The following is a 24966-nucleotide window of genomic DNA, read 5'->3' as shown; positions in this document are numbered from 1 at the left end:
CCCGCAGAGGAATAGATCTGACTAGTAAGAATCTTAAAACCTATGTATTGATATGTCTCCGTAAGGGAATCAAGTGTGTCTAGACTGGCACAAACATGGCAGCGAGAATCAGCTCAAACCCACTCTAAAAAGGAATTTCAAAAACAGAACAAAGAAACAGGGAAATTCTTTACAATTCCTTCAGGGTCTCTGATGCAACCTGGAATGACCCTATCTACGATGACAGCTGGATGTGGCATGAGGCTGGACACTTGGGACTGAGAGGATTGGTGAGATTGGGTGAGCAAATGCAGACCCTTTAAAGCAATAATGCATGGCAACCATTCCATGGGTCCCACCTCTCCAGGTTGAAGGGAATATTACTACAGCTATAACATGTACGGGAAACCTAGAGAATGGACACACTGTGAATACGAAAGGTTTCTAAAACTCAACGAAGAGTCCCTCTCCTGGTGCTCCGGTTTGACTTTCCAACAGCTTTACTATCAATCTCCCAACTTGGAGAGACAGCCCCTTTAAGCTCCTGGTTCACACAGGTTGCCCATTTGGCAGAGGAGGAAAGGGAAGAGGGAGAACCAATGAGAGAGTAGCTGTTAGGCATTTGGATGGGCACATGCCACTCTAATTTCCCGGCAGGAAGAAGAATTCACCAAAGTCTCAGCCACCCACCGGGAACCAGTATAGGTCCTGAACCAAATGTTTGGACTTGCGTTCAGCTCACAAAAAACGAGTTGAAAAATGGAGCTCAGGGGCACAGCAATTCACAAACTGGCAGAGTAATCAAGGCCAACTATCGTCCAAAAATCTGTTGAGGGAAGGCAACGAGGCGGACTTGAATGCGAGGCAGAATAGCAGGAAACAGATTTCAAGAGGTACGTTAGAATCGCCTGTAAAGCACAGGAAGAGGGGCACAACTTCGACAATGATGCACTTGGCCAAAAAGGGCGTATGCGTTTTCTCCTGAATATATTCAGGAGAAAACGCATACGCCCTTTTTGGCCAAGCAAGCAAGCGGGCAATGCAAATCTGCACTACAAAGAAGTATCACTTCCCACCGGTCAAAAGGGACATCGACAAAATGTGTAAAAACCAGAAAGGCAAGGCAGGCCCTGGAGAACAGGGAGCCTTGTTATGCTGATGGGCGGGATGTAAGTTGCCAACTGCCTCACTGGAGGAGTGCATTGTGTTCCCTAAAACAAGTAAACAACAGAGCTACAGAGCCAAGGGCACTTCCAGTCTAGGGAATATACCTTGGGAAAACTGAAAATCCACAAGACACAGCCACCCCCAAATTGAGGGCTGCACTGCTTACAAGAACCTCAACCTGGGTACACCTGAAATATCCCAGGAAATATAAAAATGGTTCCAAACATTGTGGAACTTACGTACGATGGAATATCCCTCAGCCACGAAATCAATGTCATAAGACCAGTAGCAGCAAATTGAGTGGATTCAGGTACGATGATTCTAAGGGAAAGAAGTCACACAGGAAAAGAAACTTATCATAAGATATCACTTAGGAAGATCCTGTAAACATGGCTACACATGAACTGAGTTAGGAAAGAGAACAGAGTCTCACATTTAGAAAACACTCTTATGCCTGCTTAAGGGGGAAGGAGAGGTGGGGTGATGCATCAAACCAGAGTTTGATATAAGCACAGGTACTGTTCCAAAAACCAACTATGGAATAGACAAGACCTACACCTTCCTCAGTGAAAGGGACTCAAAACCCCATATTTCCCGCAGAGGAATAGATCTGACTAGTAAGAATCTTAAAACCTATGTATTGATATGTCTCCGTAAGGGAATCAAGTGTGTCTAGACTGGCATAAACATGGCAGCGAGAATCAGCTCAAACCCACTCTAAAAAGGAATTTCAAAAACAGAACAAAGAAACAGGGAAATTCTTTACAATTCCTTCAGGGTCTCTGATGCAACCTGGAATGACCCTATCTACGATGACAGCTGGATGTGGCATGAGGCTGGACACTTGGGACTGAGAGGATTGGTGAGATTGGGTGAGCAAATGCAGACCCTTTAAAGCAATAATGCATGGCAACCATTCCATGGGTCCCACCTCTCCAGGTTGAAGGGAATATTACTACAGCTATAACATGTACGGGAAACCTAGAGAATGGACACACTGTGAATACGAAAGGTTTCTAAAACTCAACGAAGAGTCCCTCTCCTGGTGCTCCGGTTTGACTTTCCAACAGCTTTACTATCAATCTCCCAACTTGGAGAGACAGCCCCTTTAAGCTCCTGGTTCACACAGGTTGCCCATTTGGCAGAGGAGGAAAGGGAAGAGGGAGAACCAATGAGAGAGTAGCTGTTAGGCATTTGGATGGGCACATGTCACTCTAATTTCCCGGCAGGAAGAAGAATTCACCAAAGTCTCAGCCACCCACCGGGAACCAGTATAGGTCCTGAACCAAATGTTTGGACTTGCGTTCAGCTCACAAAAAACGAGTTGAAAAATGGAGCTCAGGGGCACAGCAATTCACAAACTGGCAGAGTAATCAAGGCCAACTATCGTCCAAAAATCTGTTGAGGGAAGGCAACGAGGCGGACTTGAATGCGAGGCAGAATAGCAGGAAACAGATTTCAAGAGGTACGTTAGAATCGCCTGTAAAGCACAGGAAGAGGGGCACAACTTCGACAGTGATGCACTTGGCCAAAAAGGGCATATGCGTTTTCTCCTGAATATATTCAGGAGAAAACGCATACGCCCTTTTTGGCCAAGCAAGCAAGCGGGCAATGCAAATCTGCACTACAAAGAAGTATCACTTCCCAACGGTCAAAAGGGACATCCACAAAATGTGTAAAAACCAGAAAGGCAAGACAGGCCCTGGAGAACAGGGAGCCTTGTTATGCTGATGGGCGGGATGTAAGTTGCCAACTGCCTCACTGGAGGAGTGCATTGTGTTCCCTAAAACAAGTAAACAACAGAGCTACAGAGCCAAGGGCACTTCCAGTCTAGGGAATATACCTTGGGAAAACTGAAAATCCATAAGACAGAGCCACCCCCAAATTGAGGGCTGCACTGCTTACAAGAACCTCAACCTGGGTACACCTGAAATATCCCAGGAAATATAAAAATGGTTCCAAACATTGTGGAACTTACGTACGATGGAATATCCCTCAGCCACGAAATCAATGTCATAAGACCAGTAGCAGCAAAATGAGTGGATTCAGGTACGATGATTCTAAGGGAAAGAAGTCACACAGGAAAAGAAACTTATCATAAGATATCACTTAGGAAGATCCTGTAAACATGGCTACACATGAACTGAGTTAGGAAAGAGAACAGAGTCTCACATTTAGAAAACACTCTTATGCCTGCTTAAGGGGGAAGGAGAGGTGGGGTGATGCATCAAACCAGAGTTTGATATAAGCACAGGTACTGTTCCAAAAACCAACTATGGAATAGACAAGACCTACACCTTCCTCAGTGAAAGGGACTCAAAACCCCATATTTCCCGCAGAGGAATAGATCTGACTAGTAAGAATCTTAAAACCTATGTATTGATATGTCTCCGTAAGGGAATCAAGTGTGTCTAGACTGGCATAAACATGGCAGCGAGAATCAGCTCAAACCCACTCTAAAAAGGAATTTCAAAAACAGAACAAAGAAACAGGGAAATTCTTTACAATTCCTTCAGGGTCTCTGATGCAACCTGGAATGACCCTATCTACGATGACAGCTGGATGTGGCATGAGGCTGGACACTTGGGACTGAGAGGATTGGTGAGATTGGGTGAGCAAATGCAGACCCTTTAATGCAATAATGCATGGCAACCATTCCATGGGTCCCACCTCTCCAGGTTGAAGGGAATATTACTACAGCTATAACATGTACGGGAAACCTAGAGAATGGACACACTGTGAATATGAAAGGTTTCTAAAACTCAACGAAGAGTCCCTCTCCTGGTGCTCCGGTTTGACTTTCCAACAGCTTTACTATCAATCTCCCAACTTGGAGAGACAGCCCCTTTAAGCTCCTGGTTCACACAGGTTGCCCATTTGGCAGAGGAGGAAAGGGAAGAGGGAGAACCAATGAGAGAGTAGCTGTTAGGCATTTGGATGGGCACATGTCACTCTAATTTCCCGGCAGGAAGAAGAATTCACCAAAGTCTCAGCCACCCACCGGGAACCAGTATAGGTCCTGAACCAAATGTTTGGACTTGCGTTCAGCTCACAAAAAACGAGTTGAAAAATGGAGCTCAGGGGCACAGCAATTCACAAACTGGCAGAGTAATCAAGGCCAACTATCGTCCAAAAATCTGTTGAGGGAAGGCAACGAGGCGGACTTGAATGCGAGGCAGAATAGCAGGAAACAGATTTCAAGAGGTACGTTAGAATCGCCTGTAAAGCACAGGAAGAGGGGCACAACTTCGACAATGATGCACTTGGCCAAAAAGGGCGTATGCGTTTTCTCCTGAATATATTCAGGAGAAAACGCATACGCCCTTTTTGGCCAAGCAAGCAAGCGGGCAATGCAAATCTGCACTACAAAGAAGTATCACTTCCCACCGGTCAAAAGGGACATCGACAAAATGTGTAAAAACCAGAAAGGCAAGACAGGCCCTGGAGAACAGGGAGCCTTGTTATGCTGATGGGCGGGATGTAAGTTGCCAACTGCCTCACTGGAGGAGTGCATTGTGTTCCCTAAAACAAGTAAACAACAGAGCTACAGAGCCAAGGGCACTTCCAGTCTAGGGAATATACCTTGGGAAAACTGAAAATCCATAAGACAGAGCCACCACCAAATTGAGGGCTGCACTGCTTACAAGAACCTCAACCTGGGTACACCTGAAATATCCCAGGAAATATAAAAATGGTTCCAAACATTGTGGAACTTACGTACGATGGAATATCCCTCAGCCACGAAATCAATGTCATAAGACCAGTAGCAGCAAAATGAGTGGATTCAGGTACGATGATTCTAAGGGAAAGAAGTCACACAGGAAAAGAAACTTATCATAAGATATCACTTAGGAAGATCCTGTAAACATGGCTACACATGAACTGAGTTAGGAAAGAGAACAGAGTCTCACATTTAGAAAACACTCTTATGCCTGCTTAAGGGGGAAGGAGAGGTGGGGTGATGCATCAAACCAGAGTTTGATATAAGCACAGGTACTGTTCCAAAAACCAACTATGGAATAGACAAGACCTACACCTTCCTCAGTGAAAGGGACTCAAAACCCCATATTTCCCGCAGAGGAATAGATCTGACTAGTAAGAATCTTAAAACCTATGTATTGATATGTCTCCGTAAGGGAATCAAGTGTGTCTAGACTGGCATAAACATGGCAGCGAGAATCAGCTCAAACCCACTCTAAAAAGGAATTTCAAAAACAGAACAAAGAAACAGGGAAATTCTTTACAATTCCTTCAGGGTCTCTGATGCAACCTGGAATGACCCTATCTACGATGACAGCTGGATGTGGCATGAGGCTGGACACTTGGGACTGAGAGGATTGGTGAGATTGGGTGAGCAAATGCAGACCCTTTAATGCAATAATGCATGGCAACCATTCCATGGGTCCCACCTCTCCAGGTTGAAGGGAATATTACTACAGCTATAACATGTACGGGAAACCTAGAGAATGGACACACTGTGAATATGAAAGGTTTCTAAAACTCAACGAAGAGTCCCTCTCCTGGTGCTCCGGTTTGACTTTCCAACAGCTTTACTATCAATCTCCCAACTTGGAGAGACAGCCCCTTTAAGCTCCTGGTTCACACAGGTTGCCCATTTGGCAGAGGAGGAAAGGGAAGAGGGAGAACCAATGAGAGAGTAGCTGTTAGGCATTTGGATGGGCACATGTCACTCTAATTTCCCGGCAGGAAGAAGAATTCACCAAAGTCTCAGCCACCCACCGGGAACCAGTATAGGTCCTGAACCAAATGTTTGGACTTGCGTTCAGCTCACAAAAAACGAGTTGAAAAATGGAGCGCAGGGGCACAGCAATTCACAAACTGGCAGAGTAATCAAGGCCAACTATCGTCCAAAAATCTGTTGAGGGAAGGCAACGAGGCGGACTTGAATGCGAGGCAGAATAGCAGGAAACAGATTTCAAGAGGTACGTTAGAATCGCCTGTAAAGCACAGGAAGAGGGGCACAACTTCGACAATGATGCACTTGGCCAAAAAGGGCGTATGCGTTTTCTCCTGAATATATTCAGGAGAAAACGCATACGCCCTTTTTGGCCAAGCAAGCAAGCGGGCAATGCAAATCTGCACTACAAAGAAGTATCACTTCCCACCGGTCAAAAGGGACATCCACAAAATGTGTAAAAACCAGAAAGGCAAGACAGGCCCTGGAGAACAGGGAGCCTTGTTATGCTGATGGGCGGGATGTAAGTTGCCAACTGCCTCACTGGAGGAGTGCATTGTGTTCCCTAAAACAAGTAAACAACAGAGCTACAGAGCCAAGGGCACTTCCAGTCTAGGGAATATACCTTGGGAAAACTGAAAATCCACAAGACACAGCCACCCCCAAATTGAGGGCTGCACTGCTTACAAGAACCTCAACCTGGGTACACCTGAAATATCCCAGGAAATATAAAAATGGTTCCAAACATTGTGGAACTTACGTACGATGGAATATCCCTCAGCCACGAAATCAATGTCATAAGACCAGTAGCAGCAAATTGAGTGGATTCAGGTACGATGATTCTAAGGGAAAGAAGTCACACAGGAAAAGAAACTTATCATAAGATATCACTTAGGAAGATCCTGTAAACATGGCTACACATGAACTGAGTTAGGAAAGAGAACAGAGTCTCACATTTAGAAAACACTCTTATGCCTGCTTAAGGGGGAAGGAGAGGTGGGGTGATGCATCAAACCAGAGTTTGATATAAGCACAGGTACTGTTCCAAAAACCAACTATGGAATAGACAAGACCTACACCTTCCTCAGTGAAAGGGACTCAAAACCCCATATTTCCCGCAGAGGAATAGATCTGACTAGTAAGAATCTTAAAACCTATGTATTGATATGTCTCCGTAAGGGAATCAAGTGTGTCTAGACTGGCACAAACATGGCAGCGAGAATCAGCTCAAACCCACTCTAAAAAGGAATTTCAAAAACAGAACAAAGAAACAGGGAAATTCTTTACAATTCCTTCAGGGTCTCTGATGCAACCTGGAATGACCCTATCTACGATGACAGCTGGATGTGGCATGAGGCTGGACACTTGGGACTGAGAGGATTGGTGAGATTGGGTGAGCAAATGCAGACCCTTTAAAGCAATAATGCATGGCAACCATTCCATGGGTCCCACCTCTCCAGGTTGAAGGGAATATTACTACAGCTATAACATGTACGGGAAACCTAGAGAATGGACACACTGTGAATACGAAAGGTTTCTAAAACTCAACGAAGAGTCCCTCTCCTGGTGCTCCGGTTTGACTTTCCAACAGCTTTACTATCAATCTCCCAACTTGGAGAGACAGCCCCTTTAAGCTCCTGGTTCACACAGGTTGCCCATTTGGCAGAGGAGGAAAGGGAAGAGGGAGAACCAATGAGAGAGTAGCTGTTAGGCATTTGGATGGGCACATGCCACTCTAATTTCCCGGCAGGAAGAAGAATTCACCAAAGTCTCAGCCACCCACCGGGAACCAGTATAGGTCCTGAACCAAATGTTTGGACTTGCGTTCAGCTCACAAAAAACGAGTTGAAAAATGGAGCTCAGGGGCACAGCAATTCACAAACTGGCAGAGTAATCAAGGCCAACTATCGTCCAAAAATCTGTTGAGGGAAGGCAACGAGGCGGACTTGAATGCGAGGCAGAATAGCAGGAAACAGATTTCAAGAGGTACGTTAGAATCGCCTGTAAAGCACAGGAAGAGGGGCACAACTTCGACAATGATGCACTTGGCCAAAAAGGGCGTATGCGTTTTCTCCTGAATATATTCAGGAGAAAACGCATACGCCCTTTTTGGCCAAGCAAGCAAGCGGGCAATGCAAATCTGCACTACAAAGAAGTATCACTTCCCACCGGTCAAAAGGGACATCGACAAAATGTGTAAAAACCAGAAAGGCAAGGCAGGCCCTGGAGAACAGGGAGCCTTGTTATGCTGATGGGCGGGATGTAAGTTGCCAACTGCCTCACTGGAGGAGTGCATTGTGTTCCCTAAAACAAGTAAACAACAGAGCTACAGAGCCAAGGGCACTTCCAGTCTAGGGAATATACCTTGGGAAAACTGAAAATCCACAAGACACAGCCACCCCCAAATTGAGGGCTGCACTGCTTACAAGAACCTCAACCTGGGTACACCTGAAATATCCCAGGAAATATAAAAATGGTTCCAAACATTGTGGAACTTACGTACGATGGAATATCCCTCAGCCACGAAATCAATGTCATAAGACCAATAGCAGCAAATTGAGTGGATTCAGGTACGATGATTCTAAGGGAAAGAAGTCACACAGGAAAAGAAACTTATCATAAGATATCACTTAGGAAGATCCTGTAAACATGGCTACACATGAACTGAGTTAGGAAAGAGAACAGAGTCTCACATTTAGAAAACACTCTTATGCCTGCTTAAGGGGGAAGGAGAGGTGGGGTGATGCATCAAACCAGAGTTTGATATAAGCACAGGTACTGTTCCAAAAACCAACTATGGAATAGACAAGACCTACACCTTCCTCAGTGAAAGGGACTCAAAACCCCATATTTCCCGCAGAGGAATAGATCTGACTAGTAAGAATCTTAAAACCTATGTATTGATATGTCTCCGTAAGGGAATCAAGTGTGTCTAGACTGGCATAAACATGGCAGCGAGAATCAGCTCAAACCCACTCTAAAAAGGAATTTCAAAAACAGAACAAAGAAACAGGGAAATTCTTTACAATTCCTTCAGGGTCTCTGATGCAACCTGGAATGACCCTATCTACGATGACAGCTGGATGTGGCATGAGGCTGGACACTTGGGACTGAGAGGATTGGTGAGATTGGGTGAGCAAATGCAGACCCTTTAAAGCAATAATGCATGGCAACCATTCCATGGGTCCCACCTCTCCAGGTTGAAGGGAATATTACTACAGCTATAACATGTACGGGAAACCTAGAGAATGGACACACTGTGAATACGAAAGGTTTCTAAAACTCAACGAAGAGTCCCTCTCCTGGTGCTCCGGTTTGACTTTCCAACAGCTTTACTATCAATCTCCCAACTTGGAGAGACAGCCCCTTTAAGCTCCTGGTTCACACAGGTTGCCCATTTGGCAGAGGAGGAAAGGGAAGAGGGAGAACCAATGAGAGAGTAGCTGTTAGGCATTTGGATGGGCACATGTCACTCTAATTTCCCGGCAGGAAGAAGAATTCACCAAAGTCTCAGCCACCCACCGGGAACCAGTATAGGTCCTGAACCAAATGTTTGGACTTGCGTTCAGCTCACAAAAAACGAGTTGAAAAATGGAGCTCAGGGGCACAGCAATTCACAAACTGGCAGAGTAATCAAGGCCAACTATCGTCCAAAAATCTGTTGAGGGAAGGCAACGAGGCGGACTTGAATGCGAGGCAGAATAGCAGGAAACAGATTTCAAGAGGTACGTTAGAATCGCCTGTAAAGCACAGGAAGAGGGGCACAACTTCGACAGTGATGCACTTGGCCAAAAAGGGCGTATGCGTTTTCTCCTGAATATATTCAGGAGAAAACGCATACGCCCTTTTTGGCCAAGCAAGCAAGCGGGCAATGCAAATCTGCACTACAAAGAAGTATCACTTCCCAACGGTCAAAAGGGACATCCACAAAATGTGTAAAAACCAGAAAGGCAAGACAGGCCCTGGAGAACAGGGAGCCTTGTTATGCTGATGGGCGGGATGTAAGTTGCCAACTGCCTCACTGGAGGAGTGCATTGTGTTCCCTAAAACAAGTAAACAACAGAGCTACAGAGCCAAGGGCACTTCCAGTCTAGGGAATATACCTTGGGAAAACTGAAAATCCATAAGACAGAGCCACCCCCAAATTGAGGGCTGCACTGCTTACAAGAACCTCAACCTGGGTACACCTGAAATATCCCAGGAAATATAAAAATGGTTCCAAACATTGTGGAACTTACGTACGATGGAATATCCCTCAGCCACGAAATCAATGTCATAAGACCAGTAGCAGCAAAATGAGTGGATTCAGGTACGATGATTCTAAGGGAAAGAAGTCACACAGGAAAAGAAACTTATCATAAGATATCACTTAGGAAGATCCTGTAAACATGGCTACACATGAACTGAGTTAGGAAAGAGAACAGAGTCTCACATTTAGAAAACACTCTTATGCCTGCTTAAGGGGGAAGGAGAGGTGGGGTGATGCATCAAACCAGAGTTTGATATAAGCACAGGTACTGTTCCAAAAACCAACTATGGAATAGACAAGACCTACACCTTCCTCAGTGAAAGGGACTCAAAACCCCATATTTCCCGCAGAGGAATAGATCTGACTAGTAAGAATCTTAAAACCTATGTATTGATATGTCTCCGTAAGGGAATCAAGTGTGTCTAGACTGGCATAAACATGGCAGCGAGAATCAGCTCAAACCCACTCTAAAAAGGAATTTCAAAAACAGAACAAAGAAACAGGGAAATTCTTTACAATTCCTTCAGGGTCTCTGATGCAACCTGGAATGACCCTATCTACGATGACAGCTGGATGTGGCATGAGGCTGGACACTTGGGACTGAGAGGATTGGTGAGATTGGGTGAGCAAATGCAGACCCTTTAATGCAATAATGCATGGCAACCATTCCATGGGTCCCACCTCTCCAGGTTGAAGGGAATATTACTACAGCTATAACATGTACGGGAAACCTAGAGAATGGACACACTGTGAATATGAAAGGTTTCTAAAACTCAACGAAGAGTCCCTCTCCTGGTGCTCCGGTTTGACTTTCCAACAGCTTTACTATCAATCTCCCAACTTGGAGAGACAGCCCCTTTAAGCTCCTGGTTCACACAGGTTGCCCATTTGGCAGAGGAGGAAAGGGAAGAGGGAGAACCAATGAGAGAGTAGCTGTTAGGCATTTGGATGGGCACATGTCACTCTAATTTCCCGGCAGGAAGAAGAATTCACCAAAGTCTCAGCCACCCACCGGGAACCAGTATAGGTCCTGAACCAAATGTTTGGACTTGCGTTCAGCTCACAAAAAACGAGTTGAAAAATGGAGCTCAGGGGCACAGCAATTCACAAACTGGCAGAGTAATCAAGGCCAACTATCGTCCAAAAATCTGTTGAGGGAAGGCAACGAGGCGGACTTGAATGCGAGGCAGAATAGCAGGAAACAGATTTCAAGAGGTACGTTAGAATCGCCTGTAAAGCACAGGAAGAGGGGCACAACTTCGACAATGATGCACTTGGCCAAAAAGGGCGTATGCGTTTTCTCCTGAATATATTCAGGAGAAAACGCATACGCCCTTTTTGGCCAAGCAAGCAAGCGGGCAATGCAAATCTGCACTACAAAGAAGTATCACTTCCCACCGGTCAAAAGGGACATCGACAAAATGTGTAAAAACCAGAAAGGCAAGACAGGCCCTGGAGAACAGGGAGCCTTGTTATGCTGATGGGCGGGATGTAAGTTGCCAACTGCCTCACTGGAGGAGTGCATTGTGTTCCCTAAAACAAGTAAACAACAGAGCTACAGAGCCAAGGGCACTTCCAGTCTAGGGAATATACCTTGGGAAAACTGAAAATCCATAAGACAGAGCCACCACCAAATTGAGGGCTGCACTGCTTACAAGAACCTCAACCTGGGTACACCTGAAATATCCCAGGAAATATAAAAATGGTTCCAAACATTGTGGAACTTACGTACGATGGAATATCCCTCTGCCACGAAATCAATGTCATAAGACCAGTAGCAGCAAAATGAGTGGATTCAGGTACGATGATTCTAAGGGAAAGAAGTCACACAGGAAAAGAAACTTATCATAAGATATCACTTAGGAAGATCCTGTAAACATGGCTACACATGAACTGAGTTAGGAAAGAGAACAGAGTCTCACATTTAGAAAACACTCTTATGCCTGCTTAAGGGGGAAGGAGAGGTGGGGTGATGCATCAAACCAGAGTTTGATATAAGCACAGGTACTGTTCCAAAAACCAACTATGGAATAGACAAGACCTACACCTTCCTCAGTGAAAGGGACTCAAAACCCCATATTTCCCACAGAGGAATAGATCTGACTAGTAAGAATCTTAAAACCTATGTATTGATATGTCTCCGTAAGGGAATCAAGTGTGTCTAGACTGGCATAAACATGGCAGCGAGAATCAGCTCAAACCCACTCTAAAAAGGAATTTCAAAAACAGAACAAAGAAACAGGGAAATTCTTTACAATTCCTTCAGGGTCTCTGATGCAACCTGGAATGACCCTATCTACGATGACAGCTGGATGTGGCATGAGGCTGGACACTTGGGACTGAGAGGATTGGTGAGATTGGGTGAGCAAATGCAGACCCTTTAATGCAATAATGCATGGCAACCATTCCATGGGTCCCACCTCTCCAGGTTGAAGGGAATATTACTACAGCTATAACATGTACGGGAAACCTAGAGAATGGACACACTGTGAATATGAAAGGTTTCTAAAACTCAACGAAGAGTCCCTCTCCTGGTGCTCCGGTTTGACTTTCCAACAGCTTTACTATCAATCTCCCAACTTGGAGAGACAGCCCCTTTAAGCTCCTGGTTCACACAGGTTGCCCATTTGGCAGAGGAGGAAAGGGAAGAGGGAGAACCAATGAGAGAGTAGCTGTTAGGCATTTGGATGGGCACATGTCACTCTAATTTCCCGGCAGGAAGAAGAATTCACCAAAGTCTCAGCCACCCACCGGGAACCAGTATAGGTCCTGAACCAAATGTTTGGACTTGCGTTCAGCTCACAAAAAACGAGTTGAAAAATGGAGCTCAGGGGCACAGCAATTCACAAACTGGCAGAGTAATCAAGGCCAACTATCGTCCAAAAATCTGTTGAGGGAAGGCAACGAGGCGGACTTGAATGCGAGGCAGAATAGCAGGAAACAGATTTCAAGAGGTACGTTAGAATCGCCTGTAAAGCACAGGAAGAGGGGCACAACTTCGACAATGATGCACTTGGCCAAAAAGGGCGTATGCGTTTTCTCCTGAATATATTCAGGAGAAAACGCATACGCCCTTTTTGGCCAAGCAAGCAAGCGGGCAATGCAAATCTGCACTACAAAGAAGTATCACTTCCCAACGGTCAAAAGGGACATCCACAAAATGTGTAAAAACCAGAAAGGCAAGACAGGCCCTGGAGAACAGGGAGCCTTGTTATGCTGATGGGCGGGATGTAAGTTGCCAACTGCCTCACTGGAGGAGTGCATTGTGTTCCCTAAAACAAGTAAACAACAGAGCTACAGAGCCAAGGGCACTTCCAGTCTAGGGAATATACCTTGGGAAAACTGAAAATCCATAAGACAGAGCCACCCCCAAATTGAGGGCTGCACTGCTTACAAGAACCTCAACCTGGGTACACCTGAAATATCCCAGGAAATATAAAAATGGTTCCAAACATTGTGGAACTTACGTACGATGGAATATCCCTCAGCCACGAAATCAATGTCATAAGACCAGTAGCAGCAAAATGAGTGGATTCAGGTACGATGATTCTAAGGGAAAGAAGTCACACAGGAAAAGAAACTTATCATAAGATATCACTTAGGAAGATCCTGTAAACATGGCTACACATGAACTGAGTTAGGCAAGAGAACAGAGTCTCACATTTAGAAAACACTCTTATGCCTGCTTAAGGGGGAAGGAGAGGTGGGGTGATGCATCAAACCAGAGTTTGATATAAGCACAGGTACTGTTCCAAAAACCAACTATGGAATAGACAAGACCTACACCTTCCTCAGTGAAAGGGACTCAAAACCCCATATTTCCCGCAGAGGAATAGATCTGACTAGTAAGAATCTTAAAACCTATGTATTGATATGTCTCCGTAAGGGAATCAAGTGTGTCTAGACTGGCATAAACATGGCAGCGAGAATCAGCTCAAACCCACTCTAAAAAGGAATTTCAAAAACAGAACAAAGAAACAGGGAAATTCTTTACAATTCCTTCAGGGTCTCTGATGCAACCTGGAATGACCCTATCTACGATGACAGCTGGATGTGGCATGAGGCTGGACACTTGGGACTGAGAGGATTGGTGAGATTGGGTGAGCAAATGCAGACCCTTTAAAGCAATAATGCATGGCAACCATTCCATGGGTCCCACCTCTCCAGGTTGAAGGGAATATTACTACAGCTATAACATGTACGGGAAACCTAGAGAATGGACACACTGTGAATACGAAAGGTTTCTAAAACTCAACGAAGAGTCCCTCTCCTGGTGCTCCGGTTTGACTTTCCAACAGCTTTACTATCAATCTCCCAACTTGGAGAGACAGCCCCTTTAAGCTCCTGGTTCACACAGGTTGCCCATTTGGCAGAGGAGGAAAGGGAAGAGGGAGAACCAATGAGAGAGTAGCTGTTAGGCATTTGGATGGGCACATGTCACTCTAATTTCCCGGCAGGAAGAAGAATTCACCAAAGTCTCAGCCACCCACCGGGAACCAGTATAGGTCCTGAACCAAATGTTTGGACTTGCGTTCAGCTCACAAAAAACGAGTTGAAAAATGGAGCTCAGGGGCACAGCAATTCACAAACTGGCAGAGTAATCAAGGCCAACTATCGTCCAAAAATCTGTTGAGGGAAGGCAACGAGGCGGACTTGAATGCGAGGCAGAATAGCAGGAAACAGATTTCAAGAGGTACGTTAGAATCACCTGTAAAGCACAGGAAGAGGGGCACAACTTCGACAATGATGCACTTGGCCAAAAAGGGCGTATGCGTTTTCTCCTGAATATATACAGGAGAAAACGCATACGCCCTTTTTGGCCAAGCAAGCAAGCGGGCAATGCAAATCTGCACTACAAAGAAGTATCACTTCCCACCAGTCAAAAGGGACATCGACAAAATGTGTAAAAACCAGAAAGGCAAGACAGGCCCTGGAGAACAGGGAGCCTTGTTATGCTGATGGGCGGGATGTAAGTTGCCAACTGCCTCACTGGAGGAGTGCATTGTGTTCCCTAAAACAAGTAAACAACAGAGCTACAGAGCCAAGGGCACTTCCAGTCTAGGGAATATACCTTGGGAAAACTGAAAATCCACAAGACAGAGCCACCCCCAAATTGAGGGCTGCACTGCTTACAAGAACCTCAACCTGGGTACACCTGAAATATCCCAGGAAATATAAAAATGGTTCCAAACATTGTGGAACTTACGTACGATGGAATATCCCTCAGCCACGAAATCAATGTCATAAGACCAGTAGCAGCAAATTGAGTGGATTCAGGTACGATGATTCTAAGGGAAAGAAGTCACACAGGAAAAGAAACTTATCATAAGATATCACTTAGGAAGATCCTGTAAACATGGCAACACATGAACTGAGTTAGGCAAGAGAACAGAGTCTCACATTTAGAAAACACTCTTATGCCTGCTTAAGGGGGAAGGAGAGGTGGGGTGATGCATCAAACCAGAGTTTGATATAAGCACAGGTACTGTTCCAAAAACCAACTATGGAATAGACAAGACCTACACCTTCCTCAGTGAAAGGGACTCAAAACCCCATATTTCCCGCAGAGGAATAGATCTGACTAGTAAGAATCTTAAAACCTATGTATTGATATGTCTCCGTAAGGGAATCAAGTGTGTCTAGACTGGCATAAACATGGCAGCGAGAATCAGCTCAAACCCACTCTAAAAAGGAATTTCAAAAACAGAACAAAGAAACAGGGAAATTCTTTACAATTCCTTCAGGGTCTCTGATGCAACCTGGAATGACCCTATCTACGATGACAGCTGGATGTGGCATGAGGCTGGACACTTGGGACTGAGAGGATTGGTGAGATTGGGTGAGCAAATGCAGACCCTTTAAAGCAATAATGCATGGCAACCATTCCATGGGTCCCACCTCTCCAGGTTGAAGGGAATATTACTACAGCTATAACATGTACGGGAAACCTAGAGAATGGACACACTGTGAATACGAAAGGTTTCTAAAACTCAACGAAGAGTCCCTCTCCTGGTGCTCCGGTTTGACTTTCCAACAGCTTTACTATCAATCTCCCAACTTGGAGAGACAGCCCCTTTAAGCTCCTGGTTCACACAGGTTGCCCATTTGGCAGAGGAGGAAAGGGAAGAGGGAGAACCAATGAGAGAGTAGCTGTTAGGCATTTGGATGGGCACATGTCACTCTAATTTCCCGGCAGGAAGAAGAATTCACCAAAGTCTCAGCCACCCACCGGGAACCAGTATAGGTCCTGAACCAAATGTTTGGACTTGCGTTCAGCTCACAAAAAACGAGTTGAAAAATGGAGCTCAGGGGCACAGCAATTCACAAACTGGCAGAGTAATCAAGGCCAACTATCGTCCAAAAATCTGTTGAGGGAAGGCAACGAGGCGGACTTGAATGCGAGGCAGAATAGCAGGAAACAGATTTCAAGAGGTACGTTAGAATCGCCTGTAAAGCACAGGAAGAGGGGCACAACTTCGACAGTGATGCACTTGGCCAAAAAGGGCGTATGCGTTTTCTCCTGAATATATTCAGGAGAAAACGCATACGCCCTTTTTGGCCAAGCAAGCAAGCGGGCAATGCAAATCTGCACTACAAAGAAGTATCACTTCCCACCGGTCAAAAGGGACATCCACAAAATGTGTAAAAACCAGAAAGGCAAGACAGGCCCTGGAGAACAGGGAGCCTTGTTATGCTGATGGGCGGGATGTAAGCTGCCAACTGCCTCCCTGGAGGAGTGCATTGTGTTCCCTAAAACAAGTAAACAACAGAGCTACAGAGCCAAGGGCACTTCCAGTCTAGGGAATATACCTTGGGAAAACTGAAGATCCATAAGACACAGCCACCCCCAAATTGAGGGCTGCACTGCTTACAAGAACCTCAACCTGGGTACACCTGAAATATCCCAGGAAATATAAAAAGGGTTCCAAACATTGTGGAACTTACGTACGATGGAATATCCCTCAGCCATGAAATCAATGTCATAAGACCAGTAGCAGCAAAATGAGTGGATTCAGGTACGATGATTCTAAGTGAAAGAAGTCACACAGAAAAAGAAACTTATCATAAGATATCACTTAGGAAGATCCTGTAAACATGGCAACACATGAACTGAGTTAGGAAAGAGAACAGAGTCTCACATTTAGAAAACACTCTTATGCCTGCTTAAGGGGGAAGGAGAGGTGGGGTGATGCATCAAACCAGAGTTTGATATAAGCACAGGTACTGTTCCAAAAACCAACTATGGAATAGACAAGACCTACACCTTCCTCAGTGAAAGGGACTCAAAACCCCATATTTCCCGCAGAGGAATAGATCTGACTAGTAAGAATCTTAAAACCTATGTATTGATATGTCTCCGTAAGGGAATCAAGTGTGTCTAGACTGGCATAAACATGGCAGCGAGAATCAGCTCAAACCCACTCTAAAAAGGAATTTCAAAAACAGAACAAAGAAACAGGGAAATTCTTTACAATTCCTTCAGGGTCTCTGATGCAACCTGGAATGACCCTATCTACGATGACAGCTGGATGTGGCATGAGGCTGGACACTTGGGACTGAGAGGATTGGTGAGATTGGGTGAGCAAATGCAGACCCTTTAAAGCAATAATGCATGGCAACCATTCCATGGGTCCCACCTCTCCAGGTTGAAGGGAATATTACTACAGCTATAACATGTACGGGAAACCTAGAGAATGGACACACTGTGAATACGAAAGGTTTCTAAAACTCAACGAAGAGTCCCTCTCCTGGTGCTCTGGTTTGACTTTCCAACAGCTTTACTATCAATCTCCCAACTTGGAGAGACAGCCCCTTTAAGCTCCTGGTTCACACAGGTTGCCCATTTGGCAGAGGAGGAAAGGGAAGAGGGAGAACCAATGAGAGAGTAGCTGTTAGGCATTTGGATGGGCACATGTCACTCTAATTTCCCGGCAGGAAGAAGAATTCACCAAAGTCTCAGCCACCCACCGGGAACCAGTATAGGTCCTGAACCAAATGTTTGGACTTGCGTTCAGCTCACAAAAAACGAGTTGAAAAATGGAGCTCAGGGGCACAGCAATTCACAAACTGGCAGAGTAATCAAGGCCAACTATCGTCCAAAAATCTGTTGAGGGAAGGCAACGAGGCGGACTTGAATGCGAGGCAGAATAGCAGGAAACAGATTTCAAGAGGTACGTTAGAATCGCCTGTAAAGCACAGGAAGAGGGGCACAACTTCGACAATGATGCACTTGGCCAAAACGGGCGTATGCGTTTTCTCCTGAATATATTCAGGAGAAAACGCATACGCCCTTTTTGGCCAAGCAAGCAAGCGGGCAATGCAAATCTGCACTACAAAGAAGTATCACTTCCCAACGGTCAAAAGGGACATCCACAAAATGTGTAAAAACCAGAAAGGCAAGACAGGCCCTGGAGAACAGGGAGCCTTGTTATGCTGATGGGCGGGATGTAAGCTGCCAACTGCCTCCCTGGAGGAGTGCATTGTGTTCCCTAAAACAAGTAAACAACAGAGCTACAGAGCCAAGGGCACTTCCAGTCTAGGGAATATACCTTGGGAAAACTGAAAATCCATAAGACAGAGCCACCCCCAAATTGAGGGCTGCACTGCTTACAAGAACCTCAACCTGGGTACACCTGAAATATCCCAGGAAATATAAAAATGGTTCAAAACATTGTGGAACTTACGTACGATGGAATATCCCTCAGCCATGAAATCAATGTCATAAGACCAGTAGCAGCAAAATGAGTGGACTGAGGTACGAAGATTCTAAGTGAAAGAAGTCACACAGAAAAAGAAACTTATCATAAGATATCACTTAGGAAGATCCTGTAAACATGGCAACACATGAACTGAGTTAGGAAAGAGAACAGAGTCTCACATTTAGAAAACACTCTTATGCCTGCTTAAGGGGGAAGGAGAGGTGGGGTGATGCATCAAACCAGAGTTTGATATAAGCACAGGTACTGTTCCAAAAACCAACTATGGAATAGACAAGACCTACACCTTCCTCAGTGAAAGGGACTCAAAACCCCATATTTCCCGCAGAGGAATAGATCTGACTAGTAAGAATCTTAAAACCTATGTATTGATATGTCTCCGTAAGGGAATCAAGTGTGTCTAGACTGGCATAAACATGGCAGCGAGAATCAGCTCAAACCCACTCTAAAAAGGAATTTCAAAAACAGAACAAAGAAACAGGGAAATTCTTTACAATTCCTTCAGGGTCTCTGATGCAACCTGGAATGACCCTATCTACGATGACAGCTGGATGTGGCATGAGGCTGGACACTTGGGACTGAGAGGATTGGTGAGATTGGGTGAGCAAATGCAGACCCTTTAAAGCAATAATGCATGGCAACCATTCCATGGGTCCCACCTCTCCAGGTTGAAGGGAATATTACTACAGCTATAACATGTACGGGAAACCTAGAGAATGGACACACTGTGAATACGAAAGGTTTCTAAAACTCAACGAAGAGTCCCTCTCCTGGTGCTCCGGTTTGATTTTCCAACAGCTTTACTATCAATCTCCCAACTTGGAGAGACAGCCCCTTTAAGCTCCTGGTTCACACAGGTTGCCCATTTGGCAGAGGAGGAAAGGGAAGAGGGAGAACCAATGAGAGAGTAGCTGTTAGGCATTTGGATGGGCACATGTCACTCTAATTTCCCGGCAGGAAGAAGAATTCACCAAAGTCTCAGCCACCCACCGGGAACCAGTATAGGTCCGGAACCAAATGTTTGGTCTTGCGTTCAGCTCACAAAAAACGAGTTGAAAAATGGAGCTCAGGGGCACAGCAATTCACAAACTGGCAGAGTAATCAAGGCCAACTATCGTCCAAAAATCTGTTGAGGGAAGGCAACGAGGCGGACATGAATGCGAGGCAGAATAGCAGGAAACAGATTTCAAGAGGTACGTTAGAATCGCCTGTAAAGCACAGGAAGAGGGGCACAACTTCGACAATGATGCACTTGGCCAAAAAGGGCGTATGCGTTTTCTCCTGAATATATTCAGGAGAAAACGCATACGCCCTTTTTGGCCCAGCAAGCAAGCGGGCAATGCAAATCTGCACTACAAAGAAGTATCACTTCCCAACGGTCAAAAGGGACATCCACAAAATGTGTAAAAACCAGAAAGGCAAGACAGGCCCTGGAGAACAGGGAGCCTTGTTATGCTGATGGGCGGGATGTAAGCTGCCAACTGCCTCCCTGGAGGAGTGCATTGTGTTCCCTAAAACAAGTAAACAACAGAGCTACAGAGCCAAGGGCACTTCCAGTCTAGGGAATATACCTTTGGAAAACTGAAAATCCATAAGACAGAGCCACCCCCAAATTGAGGGCTGCACTGCTTACAAGAACCTCAACCTGGGTACACCTGAAATATCCCAGGAAATATAAAAATGGTTCAAAACATTGTGGAACTTACGTGCGATGGAATATCCCTCAGCCATGAAATCAATGTCATAAGACCAGTAGCAGCAAAATGAGTGGATTCAGGTACGATGATTCTAAGTGAAAGAAGTCACACAGAAAAAGAAACTTATCATAAGATATCACTTAGGAAGATCCTGTAAACATGGCAACACATGAACTGAGTTAGGAAAGAGAACAGAGTCTCACATTTAGAAAACACTCTTATGCCTGCTTAAGGGGGAAGGAGAGGTGGGGTGATGCATCAAACCAGAGTTTGATATAAGCACAGGTACTGTTCCAAAAACCAACTATGGAATAGACAAGACCTACACCTTCCTCAGTGAAAGGGACTCAAAACCCCATATTTCCCACAGAGGAATAGATCTGACTAGTAAGAATCTTAAAACCTATGTATTGATATGTCTCCGTAAGGGAATCAAGTGTGTCTAGACTGGCATAAACATGGCAGCGAGAATCAGCTCAAACCCACTCTAAAAAGGAATTTCAAAAACAGAACAAAGAAACAGGGAAATTCTTTACAATTCCTTCAGGGTCTCTGATGCAACCTGGAATGACCCTATCTACGATGACAGCTGGATGTGGCATGAGGCTGGACACTTGGGACTGAGAGGATTGGTGAGATTGGGTGAGCAAATGCAGACCCTTTAAAGCAATAATGCATGGCAACCATTCCATGGGTCCCACCTCTCCAGGTTGAAGGGAATATTACTACAGCTATAACATGTACGGGAAACCTAGAGAATGGACACACTGTGAATACGAAAGGTTTCTAAAACTCAACGAAGAGTCCCTCTCCTGGTGCTCCGGTTTGACTTTCCAACAGCTTTACTATCAATCTCCCAACTTGGAGAGACAGCCCCTTTAAGCTCCTGGTTCACACAGGTTGCCGATTTGGCAGAGGAAGAAAGGGAAGAGGGAGAACCAATGAGAGAGTAGCTGTTAGGCATTTGGCTGGGCACATGTCACTCTAATTTCCCGGCAGGAAGAAGAATTCACCAAAGTCTCAGCCACCCACCGGGAACCAGTATAGGTCCTGAACCAAATGTTTGGACTTGCGTTCAGCTCACAAAAAATGAGTTGAAAAATGGAGCTCAGGGGCACAGCAATTCACAAACTGGCAGAGTAATCAAGGCCAACTATCGTCCAAAAATCTGTTGAGGGAAGGCAACGAGGCGGACTTGAATGCGAGGCAGAATAGCAGGAAACAGATTTCAAGAGGTACGTTAGAATCGCCTGTAAAGCACAGGAAGAGGGGCACAACTTCGACAGTGATGCACTTGGCCAAAAAGGGCGTATGCGTTTTCTCCTGAATATATTCAGGAGAAAACGCATACGCCCTTTTTGGCCAAGCAAGCAAGCGGGCAATGCAAATCTGCACTACAAAGAAGTATCACTTCCCAACGGTCAAAAGGGACATCCACAAAATGTGTAAAAACCAGAAAGGCAAGACAAGCCCTGGAGAACAGGGAGCCTTGTTATGCTGATGGGCGGGATGTAAGCTGCCAACTGCCTCCCTGGAGGAGTGCATTGTGTTCCCTAAAACAAGTAAACAACAGAGCTACAGAGCCAAGGGCACTTCCAGTCTAGGGAATATACCTTGGGAAAACTGAAGATCCATAAGACACAGCCACCCCCAAATTGAGGGCTGCACTGCTTACAAGAACCTCAACCTGGGTACACCTGAAATATCCCAGGAAATATAAAAAGGGTTCAAAACATTGTGGAACTTACGTACGATGGAATATCCCTCAGCCATGAAATCAATGTCATAAGACCAGTAGCAGCAAAATGAGTGGATTCAGGTACGATGATTCTAAGTGAAAGAAGTCACACAGAAAAAGAAACTTATCATAAGATATCACTTAGGAAGATCCTGTAAACATGGCTACACATGAACTGAGTTAGGAAAGAGAACAGAGTCTCACATTTAGAAAACACTCTTATGCCTGCTTAAGGGGGAAGGAGAGGTGGGGTGATGCATCAAACCAGAGTTTGATATAAGCACAGGTACTGTTCCAAAACCCAACTATGGAATAGACAAGACCTACACCTTCCTCAGTGAAAGGGACTCAAAACCCCATATTTCCCGCAGAGGAATAGATCTGACTAGTAAGAATCTTAAAACCTATGTATTGATATGTCTCCGTAAGGGAATCAAGTGTGTCTAGACTGGCATAAACATGGCAGCGAGAATCAGCTCAAACCCACTCTAAAAAGGAATTTCAAAAACAGAACAAAGAAACAGGGAAATTCTTTACAATTCCTTCAGGGTCTCTGATGCAACCTGGAATGACCCTATCTACGATGACAGCTGGATGTGGCATGAGGCTGGACACTTGGGACTGAGAGGATTGGTGAGATTGGGTGAGCAAATGCAGACCCTTTAAAGCAATAATGCATGGCAACCATTCCATGGGTCCCACCTCTCCAGGTTGAAGGGAATATTACTACAGCTATAACATGTACGGGAAACCTAGAGAATGGACACACTGTGAATACGAAAGGTTTCTAAAACTCAACGAAGAGTCCCTCTCCTGGTGCTCCGGTTTGACTTTCCAACAGCTTTACTATCAATCTCCCAACTTGGAGAGACAGCCCCTTTAAGCTCCTGGTTCACACAGGTTGCCCATTTGGCAGAGGAGGAAAGGGAAGAGGGAGAACCAATGAGAGAGTAGCTGTTAGGCATTTGGATGGGCACATGTCACTCTAATTTCCCGGCAGGAAGAAGAATTCACCAAAGTCTCAGCCACCCACCGGGAACCAGTATAGGTCCGGAACCAAATGTTTGGACTTGCGTTCAGCTCACAAAAAACGAGTTGAAAAATGGAGCTCAGGGGCACAGCAATTCACAAACTGGCAGAGTAATCAAGGCCAACTATCGTCCAAAAATCTGTTGAGGGAAGGCAACGAGGCGGACATGAATGCGAGGCAGAATAGCAGGAAACAGATTTCAAGAGGTACGTTAGAATCGCCTGTAAAGCACAGGAAGAGGGGCACAACTTCGACAATGATGCACTCTGCCAAAAAGGGCGTATGCGTTTTCTCCTGAATATATTCAGGAGAAAACGCATACGCCCTTTTTGGCCAAGCAAGCAAGCGGGCAATGCAAATCTGCACTACAAAGAAGTATCACTTCCCAACGGTCAAAAGGGACATCCACAAAATGTGTAAAAACCAGAAAGGCAAGACAGGCCCTGGAGAACAGGGAGCCTTGTTATGCTGATGGGCGGGATGTAAGCTGCCAACTGCCTCCCTGGAGGAGTGCATTGTGTTCCCTAAAACAAGTAAACAACAGAGCTACAGAGCCAAGGGCACTTCCAGTCTAGGGAATATACCTTGGGAAAACTGAAAATCCATAAGACAGAGCCACCCCCAAATTGAGGGCTGCACTGCTTACAAGAACCTCAACCTGGGTACACCTGAAATATCCCAGGAAATATAAAAAGGGTTCCAAACATTGTGGAACTTACGTACGATGGAATATCCCTCAGCCATGAAATCAATGTCATAAGACCAGTAGCAGCAAAATGAGTGGATTCAGGTACGATGATTCTAAGTGAAAGAAGTCACACAGAAAAAGAAACTTATCATAAGATATCACTTAGGAAGATCCTGTAAACATGGCAACACATGAACTGAGTTAGGAAAGAGAACAGAGTCTCACATTTAGAAAACACTCTTATGCCTGCTTAAGGGGGAAGGAGAGGTGGGGTGATGCATCAAACCAGAGTTTGATATAAGCACAGGTACTGTTCCAAAACCCAACTATGGAATAGACAAGACCTACACCTTCCTCAGTGAAAGGGACTCAAAACCCCATATTTCCCGCAGAGGAATAGATCTGACTAGTAAGAATCTTAAAACCTATGTATTGATATGTCTCCATAAGGGAATCAAGTGTGTCTAGACTGGCATAAACATGGCAGCGAGAATCAGCTCAAACCCACTCTAAAAAGGAATTTCAAAAACAGAACAAAGAAACAGGGAAATTCTTTACAATTCCTTCAGGGTCTCTGATGCAACCTGGAATGACCCTATCTACGATGACAGCTGGATGTGGCATGAGGCTGGACACTTGGGACTGAGAGGATTGGTGAGATTGGGTGAGCAAATGCAGACCCTTTAAAGCAATAATGCATGGCAACCATTCCATGGGTCCCACCTCTCCAGGTTGAAGGGAATATTACTACAGCTATAACATGTACGGGAAACCTAGAGAATGGACACACAGTGAATACGAAAGGTTTCTAAAACTCAACGAAGAGTCCCTCTCCTGGTGCTCCGGTTTGACTTTCCAACAGCTTTACTATCAATCTCCCAACTTGGAGAGACAGCCCCTTTAAGCTCCTGGTTCACACAGGTTGCCCATTTGGCAGAGGAGGAAAGGGAAGAGGGAGAACCAATGAGAGAGTAGCTGTTAGGCATTTGGATGGGCACATGTCAC

This window comes from Mesoplodon mirus, assembly GCF_964341445.2.
Source record: "Mesoplodon mirus genome assembly, chromosome: 8".
NCBI classification, from domain to species: domain Eukaryota; kingdom Metazoa; phylum Chordata; class Mammalia; order Artiodactyla; family Ziphiidae; genus Mesoplodon; species Mesoplodon mirus.
Note: the sequence above shows the minus strand (reverse complement) of the source record.